Genomic DNA, 18969 nt, shown 5'->3' with positions numbered 1-18969 from the left:
TTCCAAACGCATGACAGTTATGATAAATGGTGCCCCAGCCAATCAGCTCCCAACTGTCATTTTTCAAACGCGTGACAGTTATGATAAATGGCGCGCCAGCCAATCAGCTCCCGACTGTCATTTTTTAAACACATGACAGCTGGGGGCTGATTGGCTGGAGCACCATTTTTCATACGCAACAAGCTTTAAATAGCTAAAACTCGTTGATAAATGAGCCCCTATATACTGTAACCCACTTTTGCTGCAGCTCACCCTGAATGAAGGACAATGTAAATATTAAGGCAACATATTTAATTTTGAACATCTGGATAATTCATGACTTGCTGAAACATAATAATAAAATCTATTACGGAGCACTCAGCATTTATTACCTGAACTCTTACTCACAGGCAGGGATTATAGAATTTAATGAAATGGGCATATGTCAATAATGTCTGAGATTTGGGGTTGCGGTGCTGTAGTTGCGTCATCGTAACTACACTCCAGAGTTGTGATTCGCAGCATTTTACAGCAGGGGGTGGCGCCAGGTTAATGTCCTCCATTGAAGGCATCTGGTGGCACGTGGGAGACTGGTTCACTTCCAGGGGGTGCAGAAGAGCCCTCGAAATCTGGTTCTCCTATACAGGGAAAGTGGAACGCACACATTGCTATTAATATATAGGGGTCAGCGAGTTTAGGTGTCACCATACGGTACATTGCAGGGGCAACATAAAGACTGTTCTGTAGCTGAGATCGGCTTAAATTATTAAGTATTAAGAATGAATTAACTAAAGTAAGTTTATAAACTGCGGATTTTCTTGACTGAACCTCCTGACCCCGAGCAATACCGAGGGGGATACAGTACAATGCTGCATTCTGTAGCTTTACAGATCGCTGCCGGCATTCTACTGTTCCAGCATCATTTCTCTATCCGAAACCTACATAAATGGCAGAGAGCCAGGGGCAGCGCTCTAAGGGCTCATACACATGTGCAGAAAAAACATGGATTCAACCATATTACAAGCACACGGTCGAGTCACATTATTATGACCACCTCCTGCATGTGACGTCGGCAGCGCGTAGACCATAAAGTACGTCACGTGTCGTGCGCTGGCTTGGTGGGTATATACGGTGTGATAGGCCGTCTGCACACATACCACTCGTTGCGGTCATGGGTAAAAGGGGCGATTTATCCGAGTTGCAAAAAAGGATGATTATCGGCTTTCGTGCCACGGGTGGCAGTATCTCTGACACAGCGCAGTTTGTGACCTGGTCGTGTGCTGCTGCGGTGAAGGTGTATCGTGACTGGACAAATGGCACCATTACGAATAACCGGCGTGGAAACTGCGGAGCACCACGTGCCATTGATGTGAGAGCGGAACGTCGGCTACGGAGGTGCGTGAGGACCGACCGACACGCTACAGCGGAGCAACTCACCGTCACAATGACCCTGGGGCTACCAGACGTGTGTCTAACATGACAGTTCAGCCGTCTAGCTGCTGTCCATGCTGCACACCATGGTTACTCTGGCTATTAGATGGCGGTCATTATAATGTGACTATGTAAGTGTGCAGGATACATGGGGGTAAATTTACTAAGATGGGAGTTCTATTTAAGATGCGATGTTGCCCATAGCAACCAATCAGATTCTAATTCTCATTTATCTAGCACCTTCTAGAAGGTAATACCTGGAATCTGATTGGTTGCTATGGGCAACATCCCATATTAAATAGAACTCCCATCTTAGTAAATTTACCTTATGGAAGGGTTAATGGGTATATTTTAAGCTCTATGTACGTACATTTGACAATCTGCTGTGGTGTAGTGTACAAATCTTGCCTGTACAAGGCCTCAGTGTAAGACACGGGTGTGGTAGACATATAAGAATGCCGTGTAGGTTAGCGTGTTATCATGTACGGTTTCTTTGCATATGTCAGTAGATCTGATAGGAAAAATTGCACATTATCAGCATGTAGTCACCTAGGGGACTATTCATGAAGCAGTGAAAAGTGAGGAGAAGTGAACTGTGCTGGGCGTCCCCCCACATGTCAGCTAAATTTAGCACATCTACGATCAGGTCTGAATTAGCCCCAATGTAACCTCATTCTGCTCGCTAAGGGTAACAATTGTTTTATCTACAGAGGAAGAAAGACATTATTATGTAAATAAACGAAAGCTTTTTTTAGAAAATAAAAGTATTAAGAATATATATTTTCTCAATCTTTACACTTATAATTCTATGTTTTTTGAACTTTGAATTAATATTTTTACGTTACTCGTCTGAACTTTTAAAGAGCAATAAAATAAGAGCGTAATAAGAGTCAGTATTGCATATTATACTCACCATATATTGCCAATCAATTGCCTCGGCATACCACACATGAAAAGCGGAACTGTCCTGCTGAAATCAGGACGATTGGGGGGGTATACATTAGCTGGGAAGGTGGTGCACTACATATACAAGTCTGGCTGAAATAAAATGAGCAGTTGTATATTTTGCCTGTATAGAACATATGCAGGTCATCGCAAAAGGGGCCTAATTCAGAGTTGATCGCAGCAGCAAATTTGTAAGCAGTTGGGCAAAACCATGTGCAGTGCAGGGGGGCAGATGTAACATGTGCAGAGAGAGTTAGATTTGGGTGGGGTGTGTTCAAACTGAAATCTAAATTGCAGTGTAAAAATAAAGCAGCCAGTATTTACCCTGCACAGAAACAATATAACCCACCCACATCTAACTCTCTCTGCACATGTTACATCTGCCCCTCCTGCAGTGCACATGGTTTTGCCCAACTGCTAACATATTTGCTGCTGCAATCAACTCTGAATTACCCCCTGGGTCTACAAAAAGTCTTTGCAGTCTCTGCGCCAGAGCCATCTTTCTGAAGGTTTGGGTGTAATATGTCGACGGTGACCATATCAACATCCGTCATGTAGACAGTGATGAAATGTCAGCATGTTAGAAGAATGTTGACATATGGTTCCTAGTGGCCCAGCGGTGAATTACCTGCTCCTAACGTCTGCAGCGGCTCCAGTGGTTTCTGGGTCCCGGCGGTCATGTTCATGGGACTTCCGGCCCAAACTTCTGTTTGGGTAAGATTTTCTCCCCTGTCCTTAATCTTCTCTCTTGTGTCTCAGGGTGAGGAAGGGGGTCCCCAGCCTAACCCTAACCTACCCCGCTTCCCCCGCAGCCTAACTCAACATTTCACCTGTTGACATTCTGAGACATTTTAACATCATAAGTGTCAACCTTGTGGTGTCAACCGCATGAATGTTGACGCTGTCCTTACTGACCTTTTGACATTCCCTTTCAGAGCGTATCACCTGAAAGATGGCCGTCCTGGGGGAAGGAGGAAAGGTGCTTCTCTGCACACTGTGTGGTCTATGCACCCCTTGCCCCCCAGATCCTGTGTCCAACGCAAGGCTGTCTTAACAGTAGTAAAGGTCCCTGGGGAAAGCAATGCACTGGGGCCCCTACCCATCCTCCAGTGGTAGGGGTGGGGGTGGGTGCAGCTTTGATGTCCCGCGGGCGGTAGTGGGTGTTCTATCTTCCGCTCAGCATTTAGGACCTGGAGCAGTAATTTCTGCTAATTACTCCTTTACTGCACAGATGTTGGGAGATGGGGCGGGAGCGAGAACACTAAACTGTAGAAGGGGCATTGGGCTGAATGAAGGGACCCGGTACATGACTTCCAGGATGGTAGGGGGTGTTTAATACACAGGGGATGGGTGGATAGTGGACTTGGGGATCAGAGTTCAGGAGCCAGAGCAATCCACCAATGAAAATATAAAACTGCATACAAGGCGTGTGGAGCTGGAGCAGGGACCAGCTGCTGGAAGGCTGATATCTCTGGTTCTGGGCCTAGTAGAGACAAGCTGCCAGTGTCCACTGAAAGGGGAGAGTCCCAGCTTTTAGATTATACCCTCATAAAAACTCTAAATTGATACAGAACCCAAGATATCTGTTTGGGAAGAGCAATTACCAGGCTCCGCTGGGGACCACTGCTTTGAAGTTGGATATCTCTGGTTCCCCCAGGCCGATTTTCAAACAACTGTTGCCCCTGGAAAAATGGGACCCTCAGCTCTCAGTCTTTGTACTCCTGGGGCCCTTGGGCAACTGCTCCTTGAGCCCATACGAAAAGACGGCGTGCTACTAGCGTCTATATTTTGGAAGATATTGAACAAAGGCTGAATGACTTCAATGCTACAGCCGCCCGTCTATATTTTGGAAGATATTGAACAAAGGCTGAATGACTTCAATGCTACAGCCGCCCGTCTATATTTTGGAAGATATTGAACAAAGGCTGAATGACTTCAATGCTACAGCATTGTATATAGCATTGTAGTATAGTCTGAAAGTAAGACAGGACAGCTACTCAGATTGTCGCTCTTGTAGATGTATATCTGTTTTTAGAAGTATAATTTTATAGTCTGGGTGAAATTTGTCATTTAAAAAAAATAAAATAAAAATAACAGCAACTAAATACATGTCTTACAAATTGCTTCAGCTCCATAAAGGACAAACGAGGTTGTACATTTTATTAACGCAGCCCTGTCTCCTGTGTACATGATTTAGGAGAAGAAAAAAAAAACCTAAAAAAACAAAAAAGACAAATTTCTTTAAATGCCGCCAAACTCACGAAACAAAGAGTCGGCGCAGCTATCTGTAGTGGTACGTTTGTTTGGTGTGGGGTCATAAATAGCAGGGCTCGGATGTAAGTGATAATTCTACACTCTCACGCAATGAGATAGGAAATAGACAGCAGTTGATCTTTAAAGGAGCTGAACAGCAATCCGGCAATTGAATATATCCAGGGAGCGGGATGAATGCCGAGCATGGAGACTGAGCAGATAAAAGGCCCTACAGAGAGAGAGAGAGAGAGAGAGGCTGGCGGAATAAAAGGGAATTGCTTGGAATTTATTCCTGAAAGTCACGCCGTCCTCTGTGTCAGCGCCGGGTTTTTGATTTCTGGAAATGAGTCCCTACTTTAAATATCCTGACAGGTTCTGTGTTGCAGATCTGCGGCAAAGATTGTACAGGGACTGCTAGATCTTTTTCCTCTAGGCTTCGGCTGTAGCTGCTCCTTTGGAATGACAAGAAACACAAATGGAAGGAATAGCCCTGGGATAAAGCTGGAGTTAGTTGCCACCTTGGGCTACATTTCGTTTTGTGTCGCTGCCAGAAAGGAGTATTCTCGCCAATCTGTGACTTTTCACCCCTGCAACCAGGTTTTAAAGGGAAAATGAGCTCCGGTATACAAGTCACGCTTGAATGGATAAAAAGTGTTTGTACAGCTCAGAATGTTCATATTGTTGCAGGTTTCAGTTGCATGTCTAACCCTACATCGGCAACTCTTTGGGACACTTACACACTATTATATTACATTCCTTTTTTAATACTAGTAAACAAATTAATTAGTAAAAAATGCAATTGAAGGCACCAATGGATATTGTAACACTTCAGATATTGATTTCTACTGTCAGACCCGTTTACACGCATTTTGCAAATATAAAAAAATGTATGTATAAGCAAACCGCATTGGAAAAACACAAATGGGTATGAAGCCTAACACTGGACCAATATTCAACCAATTAATATTCTAGATACTTCCATCTCACTGAGGCATGACTGAACCAAGATTATGCGTATAAAGGAGGTAATTCCAAGATGATCGCAGCAGGATTTTTTATAGCAATTGGGAAAAACCATGAGCACTGCAGGGGAGGCAGATATAACATGTGCAGAGAGAGTTAGATTTGGGTGGGGTGTGTTCAATCTGCAATCTAATTTGCAGTGTAAAAATAAAGCAGCCAGTATTTAACCTGCACAGAAACAAAATAACCCACCCAAATCTAACTCTCTCTGCAAATGTTGCATCTGCCTCCCCTGCAGTGCACATGGTTTTGCCCAATTGCTAAAAAAAATCCTGCTGCGATCAACTTGGAATTACCCCCAAAATCACTAGAAACATCACTGAGGCATGAGGCACTAAACCAATATTCGGCCTATATAATTACTAGGAACTAGTGACATCCCTGAGGCATGACAATACTCCGCCAGCATTGCGTAACATTTCTGTTAATGGTCCCTGGTCATATATTGGCTGAATACTGGTGCATTCCACAATAGAGGTGCTGTGTGTATCTGATGGGCTTCATTTCAAGGTGATCTATCCGGCCATGTGTTACATGATATAGGCCTGGTCGCTAATGAGGGACAGCGCTGAAGAAGAAAGTGTTAAGAAAGGTACTACTGTAGGGACACGAGAATGAAAGGCTCATTTAATGTAATGTGTAAGGCAGCATCTTAAGTCTGGATAAACTGTGCATTTTGTTACCTGGGGTCAGACAATCCTCCCTTAGGTTAATCCATCAGCTTCAGCCATTCAGAGATGTCCTTTCCGTACCTATAATCTCTGCAAAATGACTTTGGGAACGCTGCTGTCTTACACGTCAGTGTCCCGCTGCCTCCGTGGTACATACATCTTCACACGTCTGGCTGGCACTGGGCCCGCTCTGTGTTGGAAATCTAAAAGAGAATTTCAGTCAGATCGGTTTATTTTTATTTATTCATTTATTTTTTACTTTTGGTAAAATTCTGCCGGAGAACCTTAGTACAATCCTAATTGCATCATAATTTACTGTGACTGCGTCATTATTGGCATCGCACTGTACAGTAATGAGCGCAACGGAACATGCTGCGTTATATAAGAAACTGTTAAAAAATAATGAGCGACCTTGAAGATGCGATAATGCGATGAGACAGATTATCTGAGATAAATGGGGCCCCCTGAGGATGTTCCGGGCAGTGCTGCAATTCCTGGCGCTGGCGGCCCCACCTCCTCCGCATGACGTCATGCGCTCAGGGGGGCGTGGCCGGCACAGGGCCCAGTAAATCCTGGTTACTGCTCTGATTAGTGCAATAATGAGGATAGATCACAGCATACTATTAGAATAAATGGGAGGGATTTAGATGCACTCAGCCAATCAGAACCAAATGTTGATCTTCATCATCACCATCATCATCATCAATTGACATTTTGCACCAGAGGTTGAGCATCTGTGAGTCACCCGCCTCTGAGCGGTCACACGCGCGCTTCTGTCTTGCAGTGAACACGCATTGGCTGCACCTTCATCGCGCCCAAAATGAACCGTGTGTGGTCTTTTCCGGTGATTATGTGTTCTGGACTGGCCAAGACTCCCGACACAACATGGCCTCCTCGTGGTGACATATATACTTGTGAAGGCACAACGTTAAAATAATACACAAGTATACAATATAGTGAACGCAACATCACTGAGATGCCAAATGGGCTTCAGGGTGTGTTTTTAAATTAAAAACCTTGCCACTGAAGGGGTTAAGGGAGGACAGCACCCTGTTCTCTCAGCATTCAGCGAGCACCTGAGCCCATCGCTGCTTTGCACCTGTATATCGTAGGCAGGGTCGGACTGGCCCACAGGGGTACAGGGAAACCACCGGTGGGCCCTACTGCCTGAGGGCCCACTCCTTCCTCTATGGATCAGTTTCCAGACTGTGCACTTGTATTATACATGGTAGATATGTTGCATTACACTGCACAAGACAATTGTGTAATTCAGTCCTCTGTGGAGGCTGGCCACACCCCCTTGGTAGGCTGGCCACACCCCTAAGTATGGGCCCCTATTACTGCATTCCCCCGGTGGGCCCTTCATGCCCTAGTCCGACACTGATCGTAGGCATTGATGAACTCAGTCATGTCACTAATTGCCACAAATTCCCTGAGTGCACAACCATAAATCTGCATTTAAGTTACTCCCTTTTGGCTGATAATATATTACTACTGGGGGTTATGCCCTGATTGCTTTCAAATAGCATTGATTCCAAGCTGCGCCTGTTTTTAAAGGCTCCGGTATATGTAATATATTGTGATGTAATTTGCGGAGTGTACTATGAACGCTGCACTAAAACAAATTATCCACTGTAGCTGTAACTGGTCATCTGCTGTTGCATACTGTACTTGCCTATTTTTAAATTCTCCAATGCGGGATATCATGCCCTCAAGACCCAGGATTGCCCACCTCACTGGAGAAGATGGCACGATACAGGAAGTTGGCCAGCTCTTCTGCAGTGGTGATTGTGGCATAACTCATGGAGGCGATGGAGACGCTTGCCTCTGGGTGCCTGGCGCTGGGGGATGGTGTGCCAGAGGGAGCACAGAGGCAGGTGGTAGACAGCAAAGAAAACTGTGGTCTTTGTAGTTTGACCCGTACACTGCCTGTAGCATTAGAGTGGCAAAGCACATATTGTGCGTCTGTGCATTCCTGCCCCTTCCTGCAGTTTCCTTGTGAGGTAAGAGGGTTGGGAGGGAAATGTGGGGCGGTGAAGGCTGTTGACATGTAATTAAATGGTCAAACACTACAAGCTGTCTCTTAACGTAGTGTTATTGTGCATTACATGTCTGTGTTATTGTGCGTGACTCATCAGCCACAATAACATCACATGTCTGAATCACCAGACTTAAAGGTCAGTCTGAGTAGACTGCAGGTGCATGTTGTTTTCTTGGCTCTGTAAAAGGGTCTGCATGTACCCAAGCCTGTCACTGCATTTTTTGAGCGTCACAGTGCTGCTCGGTTGTACAGTACTTAGCCCAGGAGAGATTGATATACCTTATCATATTGACTACTGTTTATCTTCTATCACGTGTATCCTGTTATCTTCACTAAAACCTACTCTGGTATGGAGTCAATGTGTGGATAAACCTCCTTGCCCACATCCGCTATGAACCTACCAAGTTGTAGGTATCTGACAATAGAGGAGACATTGTCCTTGGCACTTTGAGAAATGGTGGTAGGGGGTGGGGATATAGGATACTTTGCCTCCGGGGCGCCGGGAACAATTTTCCACCACTGCTCTCCTGGGAGTGCTGGCGAGTTCAGCAAACTTTGGGAGTCTTCCAACAATCCATGAGAGTAACCAAGCTCGGTTGTTGTGGCTGATGTAGTGCAGCAAGGATATTCTGGATGCTCAGGGAAACTATTCACAGCAACAGCACACTTTGTATTGAGCTTGCTCACAGGCCGCAGTGGGAGTGACCGACTGTGACCCCCTAGGGTCAAAATGGGCGGGGGACCCTAATTGTAAGAGACTCCAAAGTCTTATCAGATACATCAACCTTTCCGGTGTCATCAATACATGTCATCGTCAGGCACAATGTCTGCCAGGGATAGTTTAAATGCCAGAAGCGGAATTTTTCAGTTGATTTGATATACTGTATGTTGTCAGAGACGGTATAATTATAATCGCTCCCCCTGCGGTTATCTGACGCCACCTCAGTCATGTATTAGTCAATGGCTGCCACTTGGGGAACACGTCCCGCCGTATTGCTTAATTCTTTCCCTAACGCCAGTCTGTTCCTGCCATTCCCACGTCATATACAGTTTAAACTAAAACAGTCTGAGCAACTTTGGCGAGAAATGAATAATTAACTCGGATGTTTCACTGCTTAATGAATCCACAGTTAAAATACTGATATTTAGACAGTGATCTTTCCCCTTTCTCACACAGGGTTAGTCCCGCTGCTCGTGTCAGGGACCCCCGTGCCCTGCAAGGATGTTCAGGTATTGAGGGGTAAGGGTTCATATTTCGGGGTGCTGCTATAAGGGGACTGGCAAGTGTTAAGCAAGCTCGGAGTGGAGAAATAATTGCACATTTCAGTGTGGGTTTTAGCATTAACATAATCTCATCAAATATAATCCCCTTGGACAGTTTGTTTGAAGGCACGTTTCATCAAGGGTTGCAAGTGCTGGGGAGACGTCAGGCGGAGGAGGGAGGTGGGTGTTAAACTTCACTTGGTAATGAAAGTCAGACATGTCACGCAGGGAAAGGCGGAAGACAAAAAAGTTCTCTATGGTATTTTATTTAACAGCATCTTCTGAGACCTCCTCTACACCTAACTGCTACTGACTCTAACACACAGGGGGCGTAACTGGAAATGTGTGCTGCCCATAGCAACAGGGCCACCATGTAAGTGGGTGGTGATTATTCGTGTGCACGGAACAGCTGTGTGTCGTAGCGTCATGGGAAGGTAGCAGGACTTTCATGTTGTTTGACGTGTTTAGACGCAATTAGGGCGCCTGTTTCTGATGGGTCTTTTGCATCTAGCATGGGATGAGTTGAAGTCCCATTACTTAATAATGACGGCTGCGTTACGGATGGAAACACTGAGATACGCACATAGAAGGGCGGAGTCAGGGCAGCAGAGAGCCTGTCTGGGCCCCAGGTACTTTTCATGGGGCGTGGCCTAATCGCAGGAGGCGTGATCATGCACCCTTAGAGAAAAATCAGCGTGTGCTGGGCTGAGGAGAAAAGCTGCAGCTGCAGCTGCCAGGTAATGGGGAAGGGACCTGGGTCCCCACTGGGCCCCTCCATCAGACCTGGGCCCGGGTAAGTAGTCCACCCCCCTCTCGACGCCCCTGGGCGGAGTCACATTAGCATAGCATAGCAAGTAGTCTGTCGTGGCTGGATGCAAAATCGTCTCAGAATCGGGACCCAGGTGTGAAAAAAATGTTTTGTATATGGGGCTGTCCACAAGCTGAGGGCCCCGTAGCAGCTACATTTCCTGCAACCATGGGAGTTATGCCTTGATAATCTGTAACCTGTTTGTGTCCAGTCATGGAAGGTAAACGCAATTATACAAAGAAAACGCTAAGGTTCATTTATGGAAGAGCAAACTCACAGCGTATATGCTCCTTTGTGATTACTCGCCTACTTTTGCGCAAAAAAAATAATTCAGTTTTATGTGGACGAGTGTGGATTTGCAGGCAAAGATTAAGTTGCTTGTAGGGGGTGCAATAGTATGTATCATGGTACTGGAGAAGCTGGGAGGATCAAGGGCATTCGAGCTCCGTTACCACCTAAGGGGCTGAACATTTACTTGGCCATGAACAGGCGCGTGGACAGGAGGACTAGCCAGAAGCCGCAATGCCCGAGACTACAGTGTCTGATTGGTCGCATCCTCTGCGGAGTAAAACAACTCTGGTTTTCACTGCAAATATAGTCAGTGTAGTCACTAGGGGGGGAAGTGTGGACCGGGTGACACCAAAAGCAGACGGAGAGTCTGTGGGAGTAAAACAGCATCTCCAGGAGTGCTGGGGGTGCCCCTAGAGTGATGAAAACGGGTGGGTGCTGCAAGGCCACGCCCCCTTTTTGGGAGTGCATGCAACAAAGGTTCTGATGTGTACTGGGTGACTCCGAACCTAGTGACACCACTGCAAGAAGCATTGGGAGTAGATTTACAAAAGCTTCTAAAAAAGACAAGTGACAGTATTGCCCTATAGCAACCAATCATTATTTATTGCATTCTAGAAATCTGAACGGTTGCTATGGGCAACACAACCACTTGTCTGTTTTAGAAGCATTAGTAAATGTGCCCCTTTGGAGTCCTACAATATAGGAACAATAGATCTGGGACAATCTGTGTGCAAGAATTGTATAGTTGAAGATTGCATTCAATTTATAGTGAGACTGTGGTGTAAATATATATATATATATATATACAGGAGTAGTGAAGTAGGTGGCACTCAAGCAGACTCTTATGTAGAAATGCAAACGGTCAGTTTAATGTTCCAACATGTTTCGGGGATATAACCCCGTCCTCAGGGCCAGACAAGGCAAACTGAACCACAGAGATGAAATTTATACACATACACAAACAGAACATAATTGCTTGACTATACTCACCTGCTCAACTGCGCCACACGCCTGTCCACGGGTCCGGCACCGCTTCCGCATCGGCCACCAATGACGTCACTGCGCGCCGTGTCGCTGGCTGGTCGCCATGGAAACCATAGAGACCGCCCGCTCACCAGCTCTGCTGTCCGCCAGTAGGGCCGGCTGCGATCACGTGTTGCCAATCCCTGGGGTGCGCTGCGCCGTGTTGCAGGCAAGTTTCCATGGAAACCACCTGTTGAAAATTACAAAATGAAAAAAGACATGTGAAAAAAAAACAACAAGTGATAAAAACATACAAAGCTGGAGCATATAACCCATAGAGATCACCATACTGCTAAGATCCTTTGATTATAACTCACTCTATGTACTAACTATTGTCAAAGGACCTTAGCAGTAGCGCTGTCACTACACCTGCTTTATCCGTATCATGGATGTATGGGGTGCAGTGTGGCACTGACCTCAGGTACAATATACATGGAGAAAAAAAATAATAATGTACAATTGCAAACAGAGCCGGCCTTAAACAATATGATGCCCTAGGCAAGTTTTTGGCTGGTGCCCCCTAGCATCACCACTTGTTCCGCCTCTGACCTTGCACCCCTTTCCCAGGACCATCACCCCTCACCCATAGCAGTCCTTATTTTGGTGCTCCTACCCCCTATATTTTAAATAGGAATAGTGCGCACATTCGGTGCACAGCCCAAAAAGGGGCGTGTTCTTGCTGGGAAGGGGCATGGCCACACAATAGTAACCCCAATGCAAATTACGCCACATAGTTGTGCAACTTTATTCACATTATATCATGCAATGGTGTCCCTAATTCACGTTACATCACACAGTAGTACCACTTTACCTTATATATGTTACTCCTCACAGTAGTGCCCCTTATTCACATTATACCAGACCAGATTGCTCTTTATTCACATTAGACCACACAGTAGTGCCCTATCTATATGTTATGCCACACAGTAGAGCACCTTATACACATAATGCCACACATTAGTAATGCATTTATTACCACACAGTAATGCCCCTTACACATATGACACATATTATTAATATCCTTACAAACATAATGCACCTTACACATTATGCCAACCTTTATTAATGCCCTTATACACATAATGACACACATAATGCATCTTACACATATGTCGAACACTACTGCACAACTAACCCACCCACACACAGCAGTCACATGACTGCTAACACTGTGACCTCTGCCTCTGCTTGGATACAGATGAGTCCTCATACATCTTTCCTCAATACGCTATGCAGCAGGAGATGCCTGGTGTGAGTCATCTGGCAGCTCTGCTAATGTCTGGCGACTTTTTTTAACGAAAATGCATCTTATTTACATTACTATGTGGCTAGGATGTACAAGCAGCTTCTGCTGATTAAAATGATATGTGGCATACCTATATTCTTTGTGCGACTGTGGCTGTATCTGCATACGAAATACTATGTTACAGTGATTTCCTGGAATACACTGTAACGTAGCATTTTGTATGCAGATACAGCCGCAGTCACACACAGAATATAGGCATGCCGCATATCATTTTAATCAGCAGAAGCTGCTTGTACCCCTAGGCATACCAAATGCCCTAGGCATTTGCCTAGTTTGCCTATGCCTATGGCCGGCTCTGATTGCAAAAACTGAAAGTGGCCCTTTAAAAGCTTTGTTCATCTGACCACCAGGGGGCAGTGTCTTCTTGCAGAAGTATATAGCATTAGTACTAACAGTAGAAAGTGAATAGTTTACAACCCGTTAACCAAAGTAATGCAACAGCAAAACTATATAATAGTAATAATAATAACACAACTTCAGTTATTTTTTATAAAAAATAAATACTTTCATAAGAAAAGGGACTTACTGTACACAGACCTGATATTTTGCACAATTCAAACAAGACGTCTGCGGCATTACATTAGTATTACATTAGTTGCTCCTGTGTTAACCGTAAAACAATATATTTACTAGTGTTCCAAAAAAATATTTTATTAAAGGCTGTAAAATGGATGTTTATTATTATTACCATTATATTAATCTCACACCTGAATTTGAAACCCCTGCCTCACCCTGGCCAAGCTAATGTTCTGCCGCCCCATCCCCAGATCCCTACAGTGTAGGGAACAGGGCTGTTCTGTGTGGGACTATTAGGATCAGTAATGACATTTGCGTGGCATTACGTGGCATTATGGCATAATAACGAGTGTAGTATGGTATTCCGGCGGCCGGGCTCCCGGCGACCAGCATATCGGTGCCGGAAGCCCGACCGCCGGCATACCGACAGCATGGCGAGCGCAAATGAGCCCCTTGCGGGCTCGCTTCGCTTGCCATGCTGCGGGCACGGCTATTTATTCTCCCTCCAGGGGGGTCGTGGACCCCCACGAGGGAAAAAAAGTGTCGGTATGCCGGATGGTGTCGGGATTCCGGCGCCGGTATACTGTGCGCCGGGATCCGGACAGCCGACAACCTGAAGACCACCCCATAATAACAAACATTCAGACAACTTAAAAGAATAAAGAAAACAAATACGTGCGCACAGAACAGCGACTACCGTATAAGCCTGGAGCTAAATATTGCTGGCTCAGTACAGATTTATTATCCCTGTGACATCAGTGCTCTGTCATAATAGTAATAGAGTATATAGCGGGAAAAGGGCGGCATTAGCGAGACTCTGGGCCTGGTGCAGAGGTTGTGCGCTGTTGTTTTATTTTATACCAGGGAGCATGTGTATAGGTCGCGCATGTTCCGCGATGGTCTTGCAGCGCAGCCACAGTGAGGATTTATTGGCAAAGTGAGTGACAGGCAGGGGGCGGTTTTGTGGGAGGTAACGGGGGAATGGCGACACAAGCGCAAGTGTGTCGCGACGATAGGGTTATTGACCGATGTGCGTCAGATGTCTGCGTCTCCGTACACAAGCAGCGGATCTGAGACGTCTCCATATGGTCGAAACGCGTTAGTTCGACAGGTTCAAAAGGACGACAGGTTAAAAGGTTGACCTGAAAATGGTCGACACACATTATTTTTTATTTTATTTTTTACATGTTTTCCCAACTTTTGCTTGATTTTCTATCCACGTAGACAATGACTAGGAATACATAACCCAAAAGGTGGCGAGCGAAGTGAGCCTGCGAGGGCACACGTTTCCACAGATGTCACATATGATGAAACATACAAAATGACACCCACAGAAAAACAAAACCTTGTCGACCATTTCTGTGTCAACCATTGTCATGTCGACCTTTTGACCCTATCGACCTTATACATGTCGACCATATGGAGTCAAGCTAAGCACTGTCGATCTTCTATATGAGGTTGATGACAAATGACAATCTCGGCTGCTGTCGCTTCCATCGTTGAGTAGTTCCGAGCAATTTCATAGTAATAATTCTTGAGAGTATTGTTTCGGCTCACCGTGTGCAGGACACTGGAGGATTCGGCTCACCGTGTTCAGGACACTGGAGGATTCGGCTCACCGTGTGCAGGACACTGGAGGATTCGGCTCACCGTGTGCAGGACACTGGAGGATTCGGCTCACCGTGTGCAGGACACTGGAGGATTCAGCTCACCGTGTGCAGGACACTGGAGGATTCGGCTCACCGTGTGCAGGACACTGGAGGATTTGGCTCACCGTGAGCAGGACACTGGAGGATTTGGCTCACCATGTGCAGGACACTGGAGGATTCGGCTCACCGTGAGCAGGACACTGGAGGATTTGGCTCACCATGCGCAGGACACTGGAGGATTCGGCTCACCGTGCGCAGGACACTGGAGGATTCGGCTCACCGTGCGCAGGACACTGGAGGATTCGGCTCACCGTGCGCAGGACACTGGAGGATTTGGCTCACCGTGCGCAGGACACTGGAGGATTTGGCTCACCGTGTGCAGGACACAGGAACATTCCAACCCTTTCTCAGATTGACCTCTCCTCGCTGTTTGGGTGGATGACGCTCCCTAACCGCAGATCATGTACCCTAAGCTTACAGCATACATGTAGCGTGTAAAACACAACCAAGGTCCTATTATTTCATCTTATAATGAATCTGTATATAATGTACCGTGTCAGTACATCAATCACTAGGCAGACTTATACTGCAGTATGAGGAAGCTTAATTTTACGGTGCTGCAAAATTTGAGCACCGCCCTTTTTTTCAACCAAATTTACCAATTTTTTGCTTCAAAATAATAAATAAATTATTTTCTTTTGGTTGGTAGATCTATGGACATGCCAGGAATACCTGCAAGAATAAAGTATCTGCAGGATTTCGGAAGGGGGCACAGCAGAGGATATCGGTGGTGGCGATGGTGAATCTCGCTAATGCACGCAGGATGTGTCACTCTCCTACAGGCGCCTCTTGCTGCATTCAAATTTTACTGACACGGAATTGCAGAACCTTTTCCTTGCAGCCGCACAATTCCTTACAAATATGAGTCAGAGTTTTTTGGGAGAGGGATTCAAAGTATCCCTCCCCAGTAATATCTGATTGCTGATTCGTGGCCAAACCCACAAGTAAAGTGATCGCATTAGATTACTAAATAACGGACAGGGTTCCCAATTAAGGGGGTCATTCCGAGTTGTTCGCTCGCAAGCGGATTTTAGCAGATTTGCTCATGCTAAGCCGCCGCCTACTGGGAGTGAATCTTAGCATCTTAAAATTGCGAACGATGTATTCGCAATATTGCGATTACACACCTCGTAGCAGTTTCTGAGTAGCTTCAGACTTACTCGCCATCTGCGATCAGTTCAGTGCTTGTCGTTCCTGGTTTGACGTCACAAACACACCCAGCGTTCGCCCAGACACTCCCCCGTTTCTCCGGCCACTCCTGCGTTTTTTCCGGAAACGGTAGCGTTTTTCCCCACACGCCCATAAAACGGCCTGTTTCCGCCCAGTAACACCCATTTCCTGTCAATCACATTACGATCGCCAGAACGATGAAAAAGCCGTGAGTAAAATTCCTAACTGCATAGCAAATTTACTTGGCGCAGTCGCAGTGCGGACATTGCGCATGCGCATTAAGCGGAAAATCGCTGCGATGCGAAGATTTTTACCGAGCGAACAACTCGGAATGACCCCCTAAGTGTAGCTGCGTTTTTCTTTTTTTATCTCACTCTTGCAAAAACTTCCACTTAATCCCTTTTAACCTGAATCAGTGATGATAAACGACAGGTGAATGCCGACATTCTCGCACGTCTGTAGTCCTGACATGTCATCATTACAAATGCGGGGGGAAAAACCTAGATCTTGTGAGCTCCTGCACTAGATAAATCCAACACCTTCAGATTTCAATACCCAGTTATTCAGCACAACAGCTGTCATTGGGAAGACAAAGAGATGGAGCTGTAAGTATGTCACATATATATATTGTAACACTGTAGGGGTGCAAGGCGCCTTTTCCTGGGGAATATGGCCGCACGCAGCAGCTGAGGAACAACACAAGTCCAGTTGCTGGTACAACTGACCCCGGCCAGTTTTATTGAAACAGAAAATAAAACAAACCCCAAAATAAAAATACCTTGCCTGTCCGGCACTAACTAAACATAAGATATTCCTAACTGTCACTAAACAAAACACAGAGTTCGTCAGTACATACTGTATAGCTTACTTGCATCAGAAAGCGTGTCTCTCACACACAGATCCTCCAGCCTTCCCAGGCAGTCTGCCCATACTAATCATGTTAGAAGCACTATAACACTCTTACACAGCTGAAACCCTGATTAGCCCTCTGTGAGGCCAAAGACCCGAACTGGGCCCAATGTCTAGAACTCGCCTTATCTCTCTCTCAGAGCCTTTACCCAGCTTTTACAGCAAACTGAAAAGGTTCAGACAAAACAAAAAGCATTTTTCCTAGAAGTTAACATTTTCTAAAACATGTAAGACAAGAACCTGGGACAAATATACCTGCCCTCAAACACTATCCCAGTGTTCTTGTCACATATCCCCCTCCCCTGTTTCGACCTAGGGGCCGGAACACTTGTAGCCCCCAAACAGAAGATGCGAGACAATGCATCTGCGTTGGTCAATTGTGTTCCCGGTCTATGTTCGACAGTAAACTTAAAGTCCTGCAACGCTAGAAACCATCTAGTTACACGAGCATTCTTGCCTCTATTTACATACATCCATTTTAAAGGGGCATGGTCTGTCACTAGTCTGAATTGTCTACCCAAGAGGTAATATCTCAAGGTATCTAGTGCCCACTTAATGGCCAAAGCCTCCTTTTCCACAATGGCATACCTTTTTTCATGCTCATTGAGTTTCCTACTCAAATAAATGATAGGGTGTTCGTCCCCATCTCTGGTTTGGGACAGCACAGCACCTATCCCTACCTCTGAGGCATCTGTCTGTACCACAAATTCTTTTGAAAAATCTGGTGTTATCAACACCGGTTGTGAACACAAAGCCACTTTTAACGCTTGGAACGCCTTTTCTGCATCAGGGTTCCATTTCACCACATTTGACTGCTTCCCTTTGGTAAGGTCTGACAACGGCACCGCTGTGGTCGCAAAATTAGGAATAAACCGTCTATAGTACCCAGTAATTCCCAAAAAAGCCCTTACCTGTTTTTTATTCACTGGACGAGGCCAGTTTTGAATAGCATCAACTTTATTCAATTGGGGCCTAATCAGACCTCTGCCTATGGTGAAGCCCAAGTATTTGACCTCCTCCATTGCGAGGCAGCACTTCTTTGGGTTAGCAGTTAACCCTGCCTCTCTGATTGAGTCCAGTACTGCTTGTACTTTAACCAAATGGGACCCCCAGTCTGTACTGTGAATTACCACATCATCCAAATAGGCAGCTGCATATTTTCTATGGGGCCTCAAAATTTTATCCATCGCCCGTTGAAAGGTTGCTGGAGCCCCATGCAACCCAAAGGGTAACATCTTATACTGGTACAGCCCCTCCGGAACCGAAAAGGCTGTTTTTTCTTTGGCGCTATCAGATAAAGGTATTTGCCAGTAACCTTTGGTCAGGTCCAATGTGGTGAGAAACCTGGCTGTTCCCAGCCTTTCTACAAGCTCATCCACACGGGGCATGGGGTATGCGTCAAACTTGGACACCTCATTTAACTTACGAAAGTCATTACAGAAGCGTATGCTACCGTCGGGCTTCGGGATGAGCACTATGGGACTGGACCACTCACTGTTAGACTCCTCTATGACTCCCAGTTCTAACATGGTTTTAACTTCCTTAGAAATAGCTTCTCGCTGAGCTTCAGGAATCCTATATGGCTTTAAATGAACCCTGACCCCTGGTTCTGTGACAATGTCATGTTTTAT

At 45.7% G+C, this 18969-nt stretch overlaps 1 long non-coding RNA gene across 1 annotated transcript; it reads right to left on the bottom strand.

Annotated features, from left to right (window-relative positions):
* Positions 1-287: 287 nt before the first annotated feature.
* On the bottom strand, positions 288-17404 carry LOC134935766 (uncharacterized). Its single transcript, XR_010180396.1, has 4 exons — positions 17298-17404; positions 11696-11918; positions 6315-6505; positions 288-617 (listed from the first exon to the last, which is right to left on the bottom strand). It is a non-coding gene; the product is annotated as an uncharacterized LOC134935766 (long non-coding RNA).
* Positions 17405-18969: the final 1565 nt, after the last annotated feature.

The sequence above is a fragment of the Pseudophryne corroboree genome, chromosome 6 (genome assembly GCF_028390025.1).
Source record: "Pseudophryne corroboree isolate aPseCor3 chromosome 6, aPseCor3.hap2, whole genome shotgun sequence".
Classification (NCBI taxonomy): domain Eukaryota; kingdom Metazoa; phylum Chordata; class Amphibia; order Anura; family Myobatrachidae; genus Pseudophryne; species Pseudophryne corroboree.
The sequence above is the reverse complement of the archived record's forward strand: the minus strand, read 5'-3'. Positions and strand labels throughout refer to the sequence as shown.